General features: G+C 37.5%; 1 non-coding gene across 1 annotated transcript; it reads left to right on the top strand.

Annotated features, from left to right (window-relative positions):
• Window positions 1-7,427: 7,427 nt before the first annotated feature.
• LOC122099272 lies at window positions 7,428-7,529 on the top strand. Its single transcript, XR_006145894.1, has one exon. It is a non-coding gene; the product is annotated as a U6 spliceosomal RNA (small nuclear RNA).
• Window positions 7,530-20,286: the final 12,757 nt, after the last annotated feature.

Raw genomic sequence — 20,286 nt, 5'->3', positions numbered from 1 at the left:
TAGACATCTTTGCTAACAAAGCACATCGGATTGTTGGGCCTCAGTTACCAGGGCCTGTGAAAAGAGCAACTTGTTAGCAAGGAACCTTAGAATAGATGGATGGAGTAGTAAACTTAGTGGAAGGTTAAGGGTCAGATGAGGCCAAACCCTTAACCCACCACGTGGCCAAGATGGCGAATTCAAGATGGCGAATTTCTGAAAAAATGCAAAGAAAGCCTGAACAAATAGATCAAGCCTACATTGGCTAGCCTTTGAGAGGGAACCTAGAGGGGGGTCCCTGGGACCCAGCCTGCGTCGCACTCTTCAGGGCACAAGCCAAAATGTAGAAAAGAGAAAGGGAGAGATAGGGAAAGTTGGACATGAATGGCAGAGAGAGAGCAAAGAGAGCCCGAAAGTAAACAGACTTCTGATCATTTACCATTGCAGTAGCAAAAACTGTAATTCTGAGAATGGCATAAAAATGAGGCTCTCTGGCTTTCCAGGGAGCGCAGGAGACATTTCAAAGGGGTTTCACGGCTCAGGCATGATTCGTAGCACCCCATTAAATGAGTAGAGTCAGTCTGGTGAGTGAAGGAGAGCTGACCAGGCAGAAGCGGCGTCCCGACTTCCCCCAGAGCCCTCTAGAGAGAAATGGCCAAACCCCCAAAGCCAAGTGTCCTCGGCTTCAGAGGTGACCGGCCTTTCAGCTAAAGGCCGTAGGAGCTCTCTGGCATGGCGCCACGTCTGGACAGAGACTGAGCAACAGAGAGCCGTAGAGTAGTTTCACTCACCAGAGTAGAGAAGTGGTGTGGACGTGGATGTGAAGGCAGCAATGGTATCGATGCGTTGATTCCGCCGCAGACAGACTGGTTCGCAAAAGGCCGTCAGAACTGTGGGTATTCCTCAGAGCAAAAAGGGAAGAACAAAAAAAGAAAAGAGGAAAAAAACAGAGAAATCCCAGCTTTCCTGACTATAAGCCTTTATCCGAGTCATGGCACCATTTATGTTAGGTTTTTAAAAAGAGGTAGCAGAGTAAGAACAGCACCTCATTTCAGAATATTTGTTGGTCAATTCTTGTTAAGGACCAGGTAAGCTCTACTTATTCTACTTGATCTCCTTGTTGCTTTAATTGGAAATAATAAAGGGCTTTTGAGGCAAAGACTGCAGTTCAAAGCCAGCCCAGGCTGAAAAAATCCCTAAGACTCCATCTCCCAGCTAAACTCTGCAAGTGGTACTATAACTCAAAGTGGTTCAGTGCTAGCCTTGAGCAGAAGTGCTCTGGGACAGTGCCCAGGCCTTGAGTTCAAATCTTGAATACCAACTGGGACAAGCCATCCCAGCAATGAGCACCTAGACTCAGCCAGTCTGGGGAACAAGGGAACATGGAGAAGAGTAAGAGGAGATAATGTCACATCAGCTACTTTGTGCCTGCCCTTTCAAAATTAACCTGAGCCGGGAGGTCAGTAGAAGTAAGAAACCTGCCCATCTAGTGTCCATACCTGTGTACCTATTAACTGGACAGGAATTTAGATTCTTGCCTTTGTCACCTGACTTCTCCACCTAGTCGCCTGATGCCAGAAGTAGCTAGGGGCATATCTAACAACATTTTCAGCTCAAGTCCTTCCTCTTGCCATTTATTTGCTCTCTAGTATTTTTTTCCAGCCCCTCAACGCTCATGAGACTTCTCCATACTTCACCTAAGGACTCACGCCACCAAGGGACAGCTGCTGCTCACTGCCTTCTCTGGGAGGGGACCAAATTCCAGCCTTTTACCCCTATTGTTGATGCCCCTTGTCAGCAGGAAGTAGCCAGAGAGAATCCGCGCCCTATTTCATGATTATTAAAAGGCTGGAATGTAAGGTCCGCTCCTGGATGGCTAGCAGACTCCACCCTCCTCGCAGCAAAGTCTCCACCCATTACCTGCGTTACCTAGGCAACTGGGACACCTGGAAGAGGTCACATCTGCATCCACTGAGGTCACATCTGAATTTGATGTGGCCACACCTTTCCCCGCCCATACCGTACATAAGGCCTAGCCCAGGCCCAGAAGCTCTCTTGCTCTTCTAGCTCTCTTGCTCTTGCTCTTCTAGCTTTCTTGCTCTTGCTCTTCTTTTCTAGCTCTCTTGCTCTTGCTCTTCTAGCTCTCTTGCTCTTGCTCTTCTTTTCTAGCTCTCTTGCTCTTGCTCTTCTAGCTCTCTTGCTCTTGCTCTTGTTTTCTAGCTCTCTTGCTCTTGTTTTCTAGCTCTCTTGCTCTTGCTCTTCTTTTCTAGCTCTCTCTGCTCTCTCTCTGCTCTAGCTCTTTCCTCTCTCTTTCCCAGCCACGTGGAGTGCCAACCTTGCCTGGTCCCAGCAGGTCTTCTGAATACCTGAATACCACGTGAGTGCTACTGTTCTTACCCGTCTCTCTGCTCTTTTCTAGCTCTTTCCTCTCTTTCCCAGCTCTCTCTCATTGCCAGGCCTTTCAAAACCACATGGAGTGCCAACCTTGCCTGGTCCCAGCAGGTCTACTGAATAAACCTAACCCTTACCTGAATACCACGTGCGTGCTGGTGCTGTTCTTACTCGGCTACCTCTTTTTAAAAACCTAACAATGATAATGTGAATAATGTAGACAGAGTTGCCAACAAATGGATGAAATTAATTTATAAATTTAGAAAAAGGGCAATTTTTTGAGGCTTTGGTATAACATGGTATGAAGAGAATAATTGTGTGACATCTTCTTTCTTCCACCTGTATGTAACACAGGAAGCAATTTCCTTAATTACGTGCCTCTGTATACAATGAGAAAAATGCTAGATTTGGGATTTGTTTTATTTTTGTTTTTGTTTTATTGTTTTGTCCTAGGGCTTGAACTCTGGGACTAGACACTCTCTCTGATCCTGTTTATTATCAAGGCTCGTGCCCTACCACTTCAATCTCAGCTCACTTTTGTCTGGCTATTGCTGAGAAGTTTATTGGAGAAAAGAATCTAGGGAACCTTCCTGCCTGGGTGGTGTAGTAGGAAGACCCCCCTACTCAGGCAGGCAAGCCCACCTAGTCATCCGGAGTGACAGAGCCCACCGCAACAAAGTTGTTATTAAAGAAGCAACTTTATTGAGAAGGTTCCTACACTGTGGCAAGGGCCACAGCACAGGCTGGGGAGCTGATACTGCGACCCCCAGCGGCCCACGTGCTTAGGTTTTTAAAGGTAAAAATCACAAGGTGAAGCCTGGTCACGTAGGTGACCAATGAGATTTTCAAGCACCCAAAAGATTGCAGTCATACCAGACCACACGCAAGTGGCCAATGAGGTTACACTTTGTCATATAATGGCTGCTTAAACCAGCCTATCACTTTTGGTTTAAATGACTCATGAATTCAATGGTAAAGCAGAGCTTAAGGTAAACATACACAAGGAGTTTAGTGGAGTTTAACATAAGCATGTGAAAAAGGCAGAGATTATAGTAAACTAGGGATGTTGCCAGCATGCCAGCATGAGCTGGATTACTGGCTATCGGTTTAATCAGTCAGTCCTTAACAGAACAAAGGTGGGTTAAGTTGCTAAGGGGAGGGGGACTTAGAGGCATTCTTTTCATTCCAAGAACTGGGCTGGTTGGAGCCAAGGATTTTGTTTTTTTTCTATAATCCCTAAAACAAAAACAAAACCTGTAAAGAAGCTGTCCCAGCTCAAGTCTCCACTCAGGGCCTAGTTCAGTGGGCTTTGAAATGTAATCTTCCAACCTTAGTATCCTGATTAAGCATGATTGTTAAAAAAGTATAAATATAAATAATATTTGCAAGAATACCAGTGGAGGAAAAATGATGCAACCCAGTTTATTGTGGTGTTCTTTCCAGAACACGGAGGGTATCACATTAGCAGAGGTGCAGTGTATTTTCACAATGGAGATCAGCTATTCTTAATGTGAATTAAGGGAATTTTGAGGTGCACCCTGCAAGTTGGAAACTGTTGGTCTAGGATGACTTTATGGCATAAATCTTGTGATTGATGGTCATAGAAATAATAGCTTAATCTGAGAAACAACTGCTAATCTTGAAGAATTAATTATAACATGCTTCATAGTTTTATCCTATACTAGAATGAGGCTCTTTTTGTTCACTTCTCAGTCTGTAACACCCCATTGGAAAATGCAACTATTGCAGAATTACATAACATGCAAACAGGTATATTTTGAATCTCTCAGGTATGGAATGTTCAGAATTTGAAAATGAGTAGTTATTAATCATAGGAATTTTGAAGAACACATACATTCTATACTCTTAACAACTTATTTACTTTTAAAAGTTATGGGTTTCCATAGAATTAAACTGTTTTCTGTTTTAGTATAAGAAAGTACTAAATTTATTCTATTTTCAAAATATTGGCAAGTATATTGTGAAAAAATTGTCTAGCTGGATATCATTCAAGTTGATTACCCTCTGATAAAGAAGAGGTAAATAATTGAAATTGGATGCCAAATAATACTGATTTTTAAAAAGTTACTACATAAAGAATAATATTTACAATACCAAAACAGTAAAATTTTATTTTATCAGCTTATTTTTTAAATTTAATTTTAATGTGAAAATGATGTGCAGTGGGGTTACAGCCATTGTAAGGTAGTGAATACATAAATTTTCAAACTTGTTATCCCCTCTCTAATTTTTCTCACAATTTTTCCTTCACCCCAATATCCCTCACAAATTGTAATGTACATTTCCAACTTTTTGTCTTGTGAGTATTGCTATTGCATTGGTTTGCCCTTTGTCCTTTGTCTCGCCATTTTGTTGTTTTTGTTCCTTTCCCTAATTAATGTAAATGTATGCACAATACACAGGGTACCAAAATCAAGCACAGCAGAGGATAAACCATAGGGGAATATCTCAAAGAAAATAGAAATCACATCGTACAGCAAAAACAACAACCACAAATAAATATCTCTCCATATCTTGGAGTTCATTTCGCTCAGCATCAGCTTATATGGTCATATATATGCATAACAAAGCCACTGGAAAATAATAGTTTCATGGCCACTATATCATGAAAACACATGTTAACTGTTTTTGATGGTAAAGGTAGAATTAGAATTGGTGAATTCACGATTCTGATAAAGGAATTTCAAAAGAGTTTTAAATTTTATGACAGGTAAATTTTAATTGTTCAAACTTTTTAACAACTTAGCCTATCAAGAAAATTTAAAATTGCCTGAGAAAATGGGCTTTCATGCAAAGAAATCCATGGAGACCTAGCTGAGAGGGAGCAATGTGGGTGAATACGGCTTATTTTCACACTAAACAAACAAACCTCACAAACCTTGAAGTAAATCCTTTACGTTCCCTTGAGAATTGTCCTTACCCAGGAAATGTACACTCAATGTGTGAAACAAGGTTGCAATGGAATTTAAATTCAAAGTTCTTTAAAAAAAAAAACATCAAAATTTGTGAATTGACATTTAATTACCAAACAGTAATTCTCTGAAAAAGAAGGAAAGATATAATTCAAAATCACTTGACGTTATTAAAAGTATGAGAAAAGAGTAGTTAAGAGAGATGAGAGAAACCATAGAGGACTGTTTTCTCTCCAGTGGTGTAATGGGTTCTTGATCTTGGTGCTTCCATTCTATCTTCACAAGCTATCAAGTGTGGCTGAGGATTGGAGTAACCAGTTCAGACAAAGAACACTCACAGAAGAAAATATTTGCAGTATATGTAGATGATTTATAACCTTTGACAATCTATTTATATCTGTTCAAAATTCTCCCCTACACCAAACTGCATTCTTTGAACAGCTTTGTTTGCTTTTCTAAAGACTGCCCTTCATTAACTGCTTAAAATTTTGTGAGGTCATATACATACACTATAGATATTGCTGTTTGGTTTTGATTTTTGTGTGTTTTTGTTTGTAGTTGTGTTTTTAACTGAATTTCAAAAGGTTGTGCAAGTGTGTTACAATTAAATATGTCCATCTAATTGTCAAATGCTCCTGGATCAGAGTCACTCCTTCTATCAATCAGAAGCAACCCTTTCTCCAAAATTTATTTCAGATTTACCGCTTCCTTTATTACTTGTGTACATTGAGTATTCTAGCTGTACTTGTCTTGCCCTTGTTATCTGATGATGCAGATAACTGGGACCTGGTATCCTCAGACCCGTGGGTACTACAGAAGAATAATAGCTTTTACACATCATATCAGAAAAATTTGGGTATAATCAGTAAGAATGTTTCAGAAACATGGAGAAAAACACTTTGGGTCCAGCGAGTTAACACAATAAACACAGCAGCAGTGTAAAATATCTTATAGATTAGAGGAAAACAATACTGTTTTTTTTACTATGTGAATTCGGAAGACCTAGAACACGTAGAAGGTATCACAAGTTTATAACGAAGACATTGCTTTGATACTTTTTATATTCTAATATATATTCTAAACCAAATTATTTATATTCCAATTTATTTATGGAAATAAATTTCAATTTATTTGTCAAATTATCAATTAATTCTAGTAATTCAAGAAATTTAAGATCAGCAGATAGAAATATAAAATATATAAGTATTTATAATATAGGAAATTGTTATGCATTGTTCTGTTGTGATTAGGGTATCAAAGGCAACTCTGTTTTAAAGTAATATTACATTATCTCTACCTCAGTTTTTGGTAGAGTTAGACCTAAAACTTTACCATTTGTAAGCCTGGAGGCAAGAGGAAACACTGTGATAAAACATTAATAATTTAAGGCCTAATATCGAGGAGAAACCTATGGACTTCTCCAGGAGCTATGGAAATATTTGGTGATAGAAAGTCAGTAGTGTAAGTTCCTGCCTGGTTGGATGGTAGACAGACCAGGATATTAGGTAATCATGCATATGAACAAGTTTTTCATCTTCTTGACTTTAGCTACTTTTGAAATGATAGGTATAATAAACAATTATATTTTGATAAAATACCTTCTATTCTGAACATTTCAGTCTGAACTGTTAATCTCTCTATGAACCCTTGTAGCTAAGATTAGTTTTGTTCCAGTCAGACAATCTATGCTGTCAGGGTAAGATATTCTCGTTGGTCTGTTCCTACATGGAAGAAGGGTAAAGGGTCAGGAAGACATTTGTGCCAGTGAGACTTCTTTGCGAAATTTTAAGCTGCAGAAGTTTAGAAGTAGCTCTTAAGCAAGGCTTGCTTTGAATCCATTAGCTCCACAAAGCTAACTCAGTTGATAAGTAAGTACTTGAAAAGCCATCACCTTTGGACTTAGCTATAAAGGCTTCAAAATATGATCAAATTAAAAATGAAAACGACAACATAGTCATTGACAAAAATTGCAAATGTGAGCAATCAACCAAACAATATAAGTTTTTGCCACTATACACAGAAATTTAGAGAAATACGATCAATAGCATTTTATGAACAATAAGGGTTCTTTGTTACAAATAGGCAACCAAGGATATATGCCTGTATAAAGATTGCATCATTAAGTACTTAAATTTAGAGGATACTACCCAAATGACAACAATACAGAGATTAACATGGCACTTGCAGAAGGATGATACAAAAATTCGTGAAATATTTTTCATTCTTCAAATGCAAGAAATGAAAAACAGTTATTAAAAAGTTGATTACAAAAATACAAGTGTAACAATACATGTAATTCATAGAATTAAAGGTTAGTTTGACATCAGTGTATTAAATCTTCACTTTAGAAAGGCCCTTACATAGCATATCCTTTACAAAACTTGAAATTAGATAGGAATCTTAACTTTTTCTATATGGAATGTAATCTGAAAGGACACATTTATTAATGAACCTATATATTATAAAAAAAAATGTAGACCTCAAAGTATTATATCTAGAAGATAATGAAATAGATTATGGACTTTATACAAACCTAGATATACTTTTTTTCAGACAAGCACCAGGAATAACTTTAGTTTCTATACTATTCATTTCAACAGATAAGTTAAAATTAAAAAAAAAAAAAGACAAACTCTGCAGAAATCATTATGGATGCATACAAACAACTCTTGAATACATTTTGACATCAAAGTGAGGCAATTCACATGGAAGAATACCATGGAATCCATGAATTTTTAAATTAAGATATTGCTGTTGCTTTTTATTATGAAAATATTTGTAGAGACACAAAGGATGGAATGGCACTTTTGAAATTTAAGAAACTTAACCAAACCATTACTACGTAGGAGAATAATTTGTACAGCCTTCCACAACTTCAAAGAGGTAGTGATACATACTTATCCTTTTGGCAATATCAAATGCAGTTTCTTCCAAGTTATTCTTCAGACCCGGTTTGAAAAAATGATTCAACAGAAGGAGATACAGCATATCTTTGCTATTTCTGTTCCCTGCAGCAAGATGCAAGGTGGTCAAGAGGCCTTTAGTTTGGGGATTGGTATCTGCATCATGATGAAGTAAGGAAGAATACATTCTGGTATTAATCCACATATATGTACTATGCAGGGGTGCCAAGCCATTCACAGTTATTGCATGAATATCTGCCTTGAGCTCCCAACTCATGGACAATGTTTACATGTCCACTCTAGGCTTCCCGATGAAGAAGAGTATACTTATCCTCATCCCTGGTATTCATATGCGTGGCTTTTTGAAAAGTAGTCTCCGCACTGCAGTAAGCCCAAAGAAGAAATTTGCTTGCATTCTTCTCCATTATTTTCTTGCAATTGATACCATTCCTCATGTTTTCATCTAGTTGATTATCTTCATCAGAATTGCCTAACCAGAGACTTTGAGTACCAGTGGGAATGAGGTGTCCATGTATTTCCCCAATAGTTCACATTGGTTGAATTGGTCAGAAAAATCTGGTGAATTTCCTGCATGTTTTTTCACCATGATTTATTTTCTCGTTTTTCATTTTTACTATTTTAAATTATTCTAACTGGAGAGAAGGTAATTGATAGAGAGTAGAGGAAAGACATTCCTTTGTATTCAAATGCATAGACTGAAAATTAGGACCAGTGGTGTCTTCATGTGAAGCTTATTCTAGGAATAAGAAAATAGGAAACAATGCCTTCTACGTAAATGATTTGAGAAATACAATGATATAGTGTAAGAGAAGTTACTATTCACAATATGAGCTTTAAGAGCTTTCTAATACATCCATTATTTATTGGTACACAACATTTGAAAAAAATGTATAATGCAGTAGTAAAATAGAAGTCCTTTGCATGACTACTTAAATACCTTGTATTTTTTGTTTTTGTTTTTTTTGTTTTTGTTTTTTATTGTGAAAATACTGTACTGAGGGGTTACAATTACATGGGCAAGATAGTGAGTACATTTCTTATCATTGTAGCCTCCTCCTTTGTTTACCTTTCCCATCCCTTCCCAGCCTCCCCTATTCCCCCCACCGAATCTTCCCCCCACCCCCACCAAAGTTGTAAAGTTCATTTTCAACGTGAAAACATGTACTTATCATTGTGGCAACGGGTCCACTTGTATCCTTATTTAAATGACTAGTTTTTCCCCTCCTCCTACACAAATTATACCTACATCAAAAATAGTGAAAGCAGGGGTTATACTATGGGGGAGGGACATACAAAGAAACAAAGAAATAATCTTATAAATACGTTAGAAAAAAATGCATGAAAGAAAAAAATTTAAATACATATCTTAGGGTTCATTTTCCTAACTTCACCTGATCTGACCTTTTCTGCTTGACTCATACATATACTAGATATTCCAAATAAGGGAAACCAAGGGACTATGGGAAACTATGTTTCTTTGGGCTTGGATTACTTCACTTAATATAATCTTTTCCAAGTCTTTCCATTTCTTAACAAATGAGGTAATGTCATTCTTTCTGATGGAGGCATAGCATTCCATTGTGTATAATTACCACATTTTCTTGATCCATTCATCTACTGAGGGGCATCTGGGTGGGTTCCATATCTTAGCTATGGTAAATAAGGCTGCAATAAACATAGTTGTACTGGCAGCTTTAGTGTGGTCTTGTTTGTAAACATTTGGGTAAATGCCCAAAAGTGGGATTGCTGGGTCATAGGGGAGCTCTATGTGGAGTCTTTTGAGGAACCTCCATACTGCTTTCCAAAGTGGTTGAACAAGTTTAAACTCCCACAAACAATGAAGTATGGTTCCCTACTGTCCACACCCCTCCAGCATCTGTTGTTATTAGAGTTCTTGATTTTTGCCATTCTAACTGGGGTGAGGTGGTATCTCAATGTTGTTTTGATTTGCATTTCTTTTATGGCTAGGGAGGTTGAGCATTTCTTCATTTGTCTATTGGCTATCCATCTTGCTTCTTCAGAGAAGTTTCTCTTTAAGTCTTTAGCCCACTTATTTATTGGGCAGTTGTTTCTTTGAGGATTTGTTGTTGAGGGATTTAATTTTTTGAGTTCCAAGTATATTTTAGATAGGAGACCCTTGTCCGTTGTATAGCTAATGAAGATCTTCTCCCAATCCGTAGGCTTTCTATTGATCTTCCTAGCTATGTCCTCTGCCATGCAGAAGCTCTGCAACTTCATGCAATCCCATTTTCTCAATCTTTCTTTGATTTCTTGTGTTTCTGGGTCTCTATTAAGAAAATGTTGGCCTACGCCAAAAAGACCTAGGGTTTCTCATATTCCATCCTGTAATGTTTTCAGAGTATCTGCTTTGACTCTGAGGTCTTTGATCCATTTGGAGTTGATTCTGGTACAGGGTGATAGATAAGGATCTAGCTTTAGTTTTCTACAAGTAGTTAACCAATTTTGAAAGCACCATTTAGTGAAGAGGCTGTCTTTCATCCATTCTAATTTTTTAGCTCCCTTTTGAAAGATTAGATGGCTATAGGTCTGTAGGTTCATTTCTGGGATTTCAATTCTATTCCATTGGTCCTGAGGTCTGTTCTTGTGCCAGTACTAAGCTGTTTTTATTACTATGGCTTTATAGTAGAGTTTGATATTTGGTATTGATATTCCTCAAGCAGTGTTTTTTCCGTTGAGGAGCGTTTTTGCTATTCGGGGTCTTTTATTGTTCCATATGGATTTTTGGATTGCCTCTTCTATTTCCTTGTGGAATGAGGTTGGAATTTTGATAGCTATCGCATTGAATTTGTAGATAGCCTTGGGAATTATTGCCATTTTCACGATGTTAATCTTTCCAATCCAGGAGCATGGGAGTTTTTGCCATTTTCTAAGTTCTGTTTTGATTTCCTTTTTCAAGTTTTTAAAGTTTTCATCATAGAGGTCCTTCACTTCTTTGGTTAAGTTAATTCCTAGGTGTTTTATTTTTTGTGGGGCTATTACAAATGGAGTTGCTTTCGTAATTTCAGCCCCACTTTTCTCATTGTTGGCATACAGAAAAGCCATTGTTTCTTGGGGTGAATTTTATATCCTGCTACTTTGCCAACGTTTTGAATCAGGTTGAGTAAATTGGGAATGGAGTCTGTAGGATTCTTTAAATACAAGATCATATCATCTGCAAAGAGGGAGAGGTTTATTTCTTCTTTCCCTATTTGGATCCCCTTTATGTCTGCATCTTTCCTTATTGCTGTAGCTAGGCATTCTAATAATAGGTTGAAGAGAAGTAGAGAGAGTGGACATCCTTGTCTTGTTCCTGAGTTAAGAGGAAATGGCTTCAGTTTTTCACCATTAAGGATTATGCTGGCTGTAGCTTCGTCATATACAGCCTTTATTGTATTGAGGAATGTTCCATGGATTCCCAATTTTTCCAAAACCTTCATCTTAAAGTGATGTTGGATCTTGTCGATGCTTTTTCTGAATCTACTGAGATAACCATGTGGTTCTTATCTTTGCTCCTTTTGATGTGATGAATAATATTAATTGATTTGCATATATTGAACCAGCTTTGCATCCCTGAAATGAATCCTGTCTGAACATGTGTATGATTTTTTGCGTGGATTGTTGAAGTCAATTGGCCAAAATTTTGTTGAGAAAATTTGCAACAGTGTTCATCAAAGATATGGGTGTATAGTACTCTTTCTTTGATGAGTCCTTGCCTGGTTTGGGGATGAGGGTTATGATTGCTTCATAGAATGTGTTCGGTAGTGAACTTTCTCTTTCAATTTTATTGAAGAATTGGAGGAGTATTGGTGTGAGCTCTGCTTTGAAGGCCTTGTAGAATTCCACTGTAAAACCATCTGGTACTGGACTTTTTTTTACTTGGGAGGTCTCTTATTGCTGTTTCTATTTCAATGCTTGATAGGAGCCTGTTAAGATGGTTTAACTCATCTTGGTTTAGTTTTGGCAAGTCAATATTTGCTAGGAAAATGTCCATTAATGCCAAGTTCCCAAACTTATTATCATAAAGATTTGAGAAGTATTTTCTGAATCTTGGTTGTTTTTGTGGTGATGTTTCCATTCTAATCTCTGAGTTTATTTATTTAGATCTGTTGTCTTCTTTTACTGATAAGATTTGATAAAAGTCTGTCAATTTTGTTAAGTTTTTCGAAGAACCAACTCTTAGTTTTGTTGATTCTTTCTATAGTTTTTTTGGATTCTAATTCATTTAATTCTGATTTAATTTTAATTATTTCTTTCTGTCTACTGGATTGGGGTTTATCTTGCTGCTCTTTTTCAAGGAGGTTCTGATGTCTCATTAAATTGTTGTTTTCAGATCTCTCCAATTTGTTGATGTAGGAACTCAGAGCTATAAACTTGCCTCTGAGTACTGCCTTAGCTGTGTCCCAGAGGACCTGGTAATATGTGTGCTCATTTTTGTTGAATAGCATGAACATTTGAATTTCTTTTCTAATCTCTTCCTTGACCCACTCGTGATTCAGCCGTGTGTTGTTCAGCCTCCATGTGTGACCAGACTTTCTTTGGTGGCTTTTGGTGTTGAGTTCTAATTTTATTCCCTTGTGGTCAGAGAGAATGCAAGGGATAACTTCAATGTTTCTGAATTTGGACAAGTTTGCTTTGTGGCCTAAAATGTGGTCTATTTTAGAAAATGTTCCATGTGCTGCTGAGAAAAACGTGTATTCTTATGATGCTGAGTGAAATATTCGGTAGATGTCTGTTAAATCTAGTTGATCTATGCAGTTATTTAGATCTGTGGTTTCTTTGTTGAGTTTTTGCCGAGTTGATCTATCTATTGGGGAGAGTGGTGTGTTAAAATCCCCAACAATTAATGTCTTTGGATCTATCTGGGATTTGAGGGAAAGTAGTGTTTCTTGGATAAATTTGGGTGCTCCGTTGTTTGGAGAATAGATATTTAGAATTGTAATATCCTCCTGAAGGAAAAAAATCCCTTAATTAGTATGTAGCGACATTCTTTATCTCTTCTCACAAATTTTAATTTGAAGTCTATTTTATCTGATATTAGGATTGCAACTCCTGCCTATTTATGGGGGTCGTTTGCTTGGTAGATTTTGTTCCTGCATTTAATATTGAAAATGTGTTTGTTTTTACGGGCAAGACGTGATTCCTGAAGGCAGGTCATAGAAGGATCTTGTTTTTTAATCCAACGAGACAGTCTATGTCCCTTAATTGGAGAGTTAAGTCCGTTAATGTTGAGAGAAAGGACTGAGAGGTATTTGCGAGTTCCTGCCATGTTTTCCACCTTCTTGCAGGATGCGAAAACTGGGTTTTTCCTATGGTTCTTGGATTCTCAATTTGGGTGCTGTTTATTGGCCTTTATTGTGCTCTTTTTGGTTTTCTATGTGTAGGACATCTTTAAGAATCTTTTGCAGGACTGGCTTGGCGGAGATGTATTGATTCAATTATTCTTTGCTATGGGAGATTTTTATTTGGCCTTAGCTGGGTACAGTATTCTTGGTTGATAGTTGTTTGTTTTTAGGGCATGGCATATATCATTCCAGGCTCTTCTTGCTTTGATTGTCTCTACTGAGAAATCTGAGGTGATTCTACTTGGTTTCCCTTTATAGGTAATTAATCATTTCTCCTTGACATCGTTAAGGACCTTTTCCTTCGTTTGAATTGATCCTGTGTGGATTATAATGTGACAGTGGGATGTCCTATTCTGATCTGGTCTATTTGGAGTTCTAAAAGCTTCTTGTATCTGAATAGGCCTATCTTTTTGCATGTTTGGGAAGTTCTCTGCTAGGATCCTGTTACACAAATTTCCCAACCATTAACTTCCGTTTCTAGGTGCTCCTCTACACCCATTATCCTTAGATTAGGCCTTCTGATGGTGTCTTCCATGTGTTGGATAGATCTATCATATTTCTTGGACTTGTCTTGGATGGTTGTATTTTCTTTCTCTATAATATCCAGGCTGTCTTCAATCCCCAAGATTCAACCTTCTGCATGGTTTAACCTGCTGTCAAGACTTCCTACTTTGTTTTTTATTTCTTTTCCTTCTAGTTGGTCAGCTTTTTGGCTTCAAATCCTTTGTTGAAGCTTTGTTTTAGATCTTGTATGAACTTCTTTACTTCCTTAATTTGGTGTTCAGTGTTTATTCTCAAATCCCTTAGTTGATTGGTTATCGTTTCCTTGGACTCTCATTCCTCTGTTGGGTTCGATTCAGCATTCCTTTTGTGGTCTCCCTGACTTCCCTCAGTTCTTTGTTAATGGATCCCATGAATGCCTTTAGTGATCTTTGTGTATTCTCATCCTGCTCTCTCAATTCCTGTATTACTCTTTGCTTAGCTTCCTCCCATTTATGCCATTCCTGTAGTTTTCTTTGAGTGTTCTCAGCCTGTTCAGGCCATTCCTGCCTTTCTCTTTGAGTATTCTCAAGCTGCTCACGCAAATCCTGTATCAGTTTTTGAGTAACTCCCTCACGCTCATGATTTTCCTGTATAAAACTTTGGATTGCCCCCTCTCTCTCCCTATCACGCTCATACAGAGTCCTTTGTGGGTTGTCAATCTTTTCTTGCATTGACCTTTTGTTTGCCTCCATTGACATTTGTTTGCCTCCTGTCCCTCCCTATCAAACTCATACAGAGTCCTTTGCATGTTTTCAATCTTTCCGTTTATCATGTTTGCCAGCAGTGTTTGTAGATCTGTTTGGGAACTCTCTTCTGGATTATTCATTACCTGTTCTGTCCCTGATTATCATGAGTGGGAGTTGAGATACCCGAATTTGCCATTTTTCTTGTGTTTTTCTGGGTTACTCTGCCTATTTGGGATGAAAATAACACCAATTTCCTACTAGAACACTTTCTTAAGGCAAGCATCAACCAACGTCTGTATTTGCACAGTCAATAGTCTGCAGATACAATCTAGTTCAACAGATACATCTATTCAACATCAAACAACTATATATTAATACGCTAAGAACCACAAAGAATTTGGTAAAGCAGAAATTATTAGGTTTAGGAAAGATGTAGGTAAAAAATAGGAATAGAGTGATGTGGGAAAGCACAGGGAGAGTTAACTAAGTCCTAATCTCAAAACAGGAAATAGTTTGGATAGGATGAAAGCAGAAAGAGAAAAAGAAGACAGAGAAAGGGAACAAAAAATACCAGATAAAATAGAAAAGTAAAAATTAAAAATATTATGCAGTTTCGAAGACAAACTATTCAGAGAAGAATGTGAATACAGTGAGAGAAGGGGAGGGATATAAAGGAGATGTGAAAAACTTAAAAATAAAAATACTTAAAATAATATATATGTATAAAGTGGTAGTACTGCTATTAAGGAATGTAAGTCTAAGAGGTTTTGAATTGAGTAATACATTTGTGTATTAATGTGTACACAATGGGGGATAAGGTCTAATAATCGACTACGGGTTTATCTGAGGATGAACAGAACAACAATTAAGTCACATAAAGGAGAACGAAAGAGAAGAAAAGTTGAAAAGGATAAGAACGAAAGAAAAAAACATCAGAAGTTCAGTAGAGGTAAACAAAAAACAGAAAAAAAAAAGAAAGAAAAACGCACACACATATTTACTCCTAAAATAAAATTCTAAGAGGAAAAAAAAGTTACTAGAAAACAATTGTTTTTTTTCAAAAAAGGTAAAAATTAAAGATTAAAAAAAATTTTAGAAAAAAAAAATTTTTTTTATAAAGGTACAAAAAAAAAGTTCTTTGATTTTTTGGGGATGGGTGGGAAAAATCCTGTATCTCCCTTGTGACCTTAACCAGCCTCTTGTTGGAGTCTTTGCTCGGCTTGTGTTCCTGTGGCTTGGTTGGTTTCTTAAGTCAGTTTGTTTGAACAGGCAGAAAAATGCTCTGCTTTACCCAGGGTTTTGAGATCCTCTTCCCAGGTTAGTTCAATGGGAGGCAGATCTGCTTTGAGTATCACAAAAGAGGGATATGGCTTTTTCCTCAAGTTTGGAGATGCTGTGATGAGGCTAGGTTCTGGGTAAAGTTGAGGCCTTTCAGCAAACAGTAGCTTTTCCCGGGGGCTGGTTTGTGAGAAACTCACAGAGCTCAGCCTGGAGCCATTTTCAGTGTTTCTGTTTACTGAATTTCAATTGATTATCAACGCTGCTAAAGGGAGGGGCACACTCTGGCTCTGATTACCCAGTGAAGAAAGCCACTCCTGCGGCTGGTGCCGACCTGGGTGCTTTTCCCTGGGTGGAGCTGTCTGGCAGGTCAGTTAGGTTTTTGTGACCTGCTAAATGACTCTAGATTTCTTCGAAGGCCTGAGTTGGAGAGTGAGGATGTTAGGCTTCTACTCACGCTGAGTCTTGGTTCCTAGGTTGTCTCTTGTCTGCAAACTGCAGGATGAAGAAGTCTGCTCCTTGTCGATTCTTGCTGGTGTTGAGTAGAATCCGCTCACCCACCGCATCTGGCTCCTTCATCCCAGACTCTCTGTGATTCAGGTATGGCAACTGAGGCCGCCGCAGCCACTGCTGCTTCCGCGGAGGCGGCTGCTGGCAAGTGGTCAGAGCTTTCTCCTTTCCCTCTCTGCCCTAACTCTCTGTCCTGTGAAGGCATCCTTGGTGTAATTCTCTGGCTTAGGACTGTTCACTGGAACTATAAAACTGCTTTCTATTCGAGAGGTTGCTTAGCGTCTATCTTCTCCTCCGCCATCTTCCAATTCCTTGTTTTTTTAAAGATACTTGTTTTCATCTAAAAAAGTAAGCCTGTCTATTGTCTTCTGTTGATTTTGATGATTGAAGATGCTTAATGACAAGTCAAAATGTGTTAGTAGTCCTTTGATATTAATTGTTTCATTTTTTCCTCTTGGAGAATATAATGATCAAAGCAATAGTTCAGAATCACCAATCAACAATTCAGCATCATGCTTCCAGTGCAAGTGGATCACCATAAGTAATCCTCGATACCATTTTCCACAAATTTTTCTCACAGATACAATCAGCCTGGCTTCTCTAGCTACTTTCCTAGCCTGGACCTATTCCTTCATTGTGCAGGAAAAGTGTGATTCAACTGATTTCAGTCAGATCTGTTCCTAGATTTATCAAGGATTTAGATTCTTTTTTTTAAAATTAGTTGTGGGGCCTGAACTCTGGGCTCGGGCACCATCCGTGAGCTCTTCAAATCAAGGCAAGTGCTCTACCACTTGAGGCACAGCACCACTTCTGGATGGTTCTGTTTATGTGGTTCTGGTTTGGGAAATGGCAGAGCAGAAAGTGAAATGATGCAACCAAAAAAATGAAAGCGAAATAGATTAGGATAATTATGGAGCAACCATATTGTCTCTGAGAATCATGAATGAGAGAGAGGAAGAGAGATACAGATGTGCAATGACTTAGCTAGCCACAAAATCCATGTTTCTGATCAATTTACAAAGCAAACAATTTTATTTTTTTATTTGATAAAAGAGATGGAAATAGAGTTTATGTATTTACTTGAAATTGTTAAATATATTTTTAGTAGCCTACATAAAGAGACATACCTTTGACCAAATTACAGACAAGAATCTTAATCGTTGGCCTGGGAAGGTGGCTCAGTGGTAGAATGCTTTTCTTGCAGCTTACTACAGTGCAGAGACCACTTTCCGAAAAGACCACTCATATGAATACTAGGGATGAGGATGAGTATACACCTCTTCATCGGGAAGCCTATAGTGGACACTTAGACATTGTCCATGAGTTGGTAGCTCAAGGCAGATATGCACGCAATTACTGTGAATGGCTGGACACCCCTGCACAGTGCTTATATGTGGAACATATTGTAACAGCACACACACACACATACACACACACACACACACACACACACACACACACACACACACACACACACACATGCACACATATACACACACTTCATCAGATTTCTTCTTAAGTATATTTTGTGTATGGTCTTAAGAAGAAATTTACATTACTAACGAATTTCTGGCAGGACAATATAATCACGGCATATCTTGCTTCTATACTCTCAGTTTTAAATTAATATCTAAGTATGTGCATTAGATAAGTATAGGAAAAAGTAGGAGCCACACCGGTGGCTCAGGTCTTTAATCCTAGCTAATCAGAAAGATGAAATCTGATGATTATGGTTTGAAACCAGACCAAGAAAAAAAAGTCCATTAGATTCTGGTTTGAAAGTAACCAGCAAAAGCTAGAAATGGAGCTGTGGTACAAGCAGTAAGATGCTAGCCTTGAGAAAACTAAAACAAAAAAAAATTCTGGTACAGAGTCAGGCCCTGAGTTCTATCTCTATTATTATTACTAAACTAATGAAGGAATGAATTAGTTAATTAATTACCAAAAATAAATTAAGTGGTCACATGTGGAGTGGCAGGTAAAATGTAACAACCATGGTGACTGGATTATGTATTATTTTGTAATAAGGCAAATTATCATTTGTCTTAATCACTAATATTTTATTTGAACTTTTTTGTACAATAAACCCTGAATTTGGCATGTGTGTATATGTGTGTGTAAATGTGCACCCATGTGTGTTTATATGTGTGTGTGTTGTTGCAATGTTGGTTGCCAATATGAACAGGGAGAGGCTGAAAAGACCTGTGTTGCAATGTTTTTTTTATTTATCAGTGTTCTGTCCTGTCATTTCAGTGGAACCACCCTTCTGTACATTTTATTTGTAACATCATCATAATTAAAACATTTACAAAATTAAGTTAGATATAAGAGATCATTTTCAGCTCTTAGTATATGTTAGGTAAAAAGATACACATATAATTAGGTAGTAAGTTATTGCTATGAGTGTCGTACAAAATATGTATTTGACCTCTTAAATTGGTTATACTTTTAAGATATACTCATGGAGTGATTTTGACCGACTTGACCAAACAGTTATTACTCTCTGGTTATTCCTGTGAAACTCAAGGTGGATAAACTCTTTCCGGATTTCTGTTGAAAAAAACATTCTTTATAAGATCGTATCTATTCACACTAAGATAATAAACCCCATATTTTTTAGGTTTGAATATCCCATTAGATTGACTGAAAATCAGTATTGTGGCTATGCTTGTTAGATATATATTTCAAAAAAAAAACAAACAAAAAGCATGTGTCACCTCCAGATTGTGCATTCATTTGTAGTTGTTTTGTACATACAAAGGTTTCTTCATTAATAGTTTTTTTTGTGGGAGTAACTATCACAACTTTAACAAATAAGGCTTTTTGAATATCTTTTCCAATTTAACATCCCAGAGCGAGTCTTGCAATTTCTGAAAACCCTTTAAATACTAGTATTATTTTAGTTCATTAACTATACAGCTAAAGACATTTCTGAAACAAATATTGTTAAGATCTGAAAATGTAAGTGGGCATATAAGCTTTCTTTTGCATCATTTTATGAAAAGTCAGTTTTTTTCGAAACTAAAGGAAATAAAATAAAAGAATGTAAGTGAATTGGGTAACATGCTTATTTGTATAATTTTGTTTTCTGTTAGCACAGTCCTTTGAATGTATATGATGCAGTTAAATTAATTTTTGTGTCACTGTGCTTGTTATTTTTTGTCTTTGTAGTTATAAGAGTGAATTTTTATTATAAATAAAGGTCTTTTAAAATGATTTGGATTAATCTTGTGTTTTGTGTTCTACTCCCAAGAAAATGAGTTATTTTCAAGTGTTAATAATTTATAATTGAATCTTGAGTATCATAAGAAATTTTGAAAAAATGTGGTAGTATTGATGTCTTTTGTTTGGGGGGAGGGGGTCTGGTAGTGGGGCTTGAACTCTTCCCTCAGCTCTTCAGCTCAAGGCTAGCGCTCGACCACTTGAGCCACAGCGCCACTTTCGGCTTGTTTCTTTTTGCTTGTGTGGTGCTGAGGAATCGAACCCAGGGCCTCATGCATGCAAGGCAAGTGCTCTGCCACTAAGCCACCTTCCCAGCCCTTCACGTCTTTTTAAACCAATTGTATTCAGAAGTTGGAAAGTCTTTAATTCATGCTTAGGTCTTGGTGGCTATGATTTTTTATCCTCTCGTTCCTAACATTAATGATAAGTCAGAGTGCATTGTTGGGTATAGGAAAGGTAATATATTTATGTAGGGTCA

This window comes from Dipodomys spectabilis, unplaced genomic scaffold (assembly GCF_019054845.1).
Source record: "Dipodomys spectabilis isolate Male_0828 unplaced genomic scaffold, ASM1905484v1 ptg000507l, whole genome shotgun sequence".
NCBI lineage: Eukaryota > Metazoa > Chordata > Mammalia > Rodentia > Heteromyidae > Dipodomys > Dipodomys spectabilis.
This window is presented reverse-complemented; position numbering and strand designations above follow the sequence as displayed.